The sequence below is a fragment of the Meleagris gallopavo genome, chromosome 16 (assembly GCF_000146605.3).
Source record: "Meleagris gallopavo isolate NT-WF06-2002-E0010 breed Aviagen turkey brand Nicholas breeding stock chromosome 16, Turkey_5.1, whole genome shotgun sequence".
NCBI lineage: Eukaryota > Metazoa > Chordata > Aves > Galliformes > Phasianidae > Meleagris > Meleagris gallopavo.
This window is the reverse complement of record NC_015026.2, coordinates 10,846,728-10,847,583: the sequence shown is the minus strand read 5'-3', so window position 1 is coordinate 10,847,583 and position 856 is coordinate 10,846,728.

The window sequence follows — 856 nt, the reverse complement described above, 5'->3', positions numbered from 1 at the left end:
CATTCCTGAGGGCAGAGGGGGCATGGGCAGCCCATGCTGGGCTATAATTGCCTCTGTGCTGTTGGGCATGATGTGCTGGGGAGAGCACCGGATATCTGAGCTGTGAGAGTCACCCTGTGCCCTGCCTCTGCCCCAGGAGGAAGGGACAGGCTCTGAAATTCCGGATATTTGGCATCATTGGGATCTTTGGGATATTTGGGATATTTGGGATGTAGTGTTCCTCTCCCGGTTCACCTGCACAGACACACAGCCCTGCCAGTCTCCCCAGTGCACTAATGCCAGCTGCCATACAACAGCTGCTGCTCGTCCCCTGAGCTCTGCAGCCCAACGCTCGGCCTCCATCACATTGTAGGAACGACTACAAACGATACCCACAGCCCCCATGATCTGCCTGCACTGCAGAGCAGAGCACACCGAGCCACCTGCTGCCTGATCTTGCTGCAGCTCCCCACCAGTCTTCATCCTAAAAAGTGATTCTTGCCCATGGAAATCAATCTTTTCTTCCTCCAGCTCGTGCCTACCAGGTACAGCTTGGTCAGTCACTAATTAAAGAAAACAATTTCTTTCCTTCCTTTAGGCAGTGATGCTTACAGCCTTACATCATAGCCTGAAGCTCCCCTAGCTTTCTCCACAAATATAATTTCTTTAACCTTTGGTCCGTAGCTCCTCACCACAGTGTTCTGCTCTGATGCCTCATTGCTGTGCCCCACACTGGGTGTTCTTCCCCAGTGATCTCCCCTCTGCTGTGTTCCACAAACAGCTCCTGGGTCTGCAAGAGGTGCTTCTTCTCTTCTCTTCTCTTCTCTTCTCTTCTCTTCTCTTCTCTTCTCTTCTCTTCTCTTCTCTTCTCTTCTCT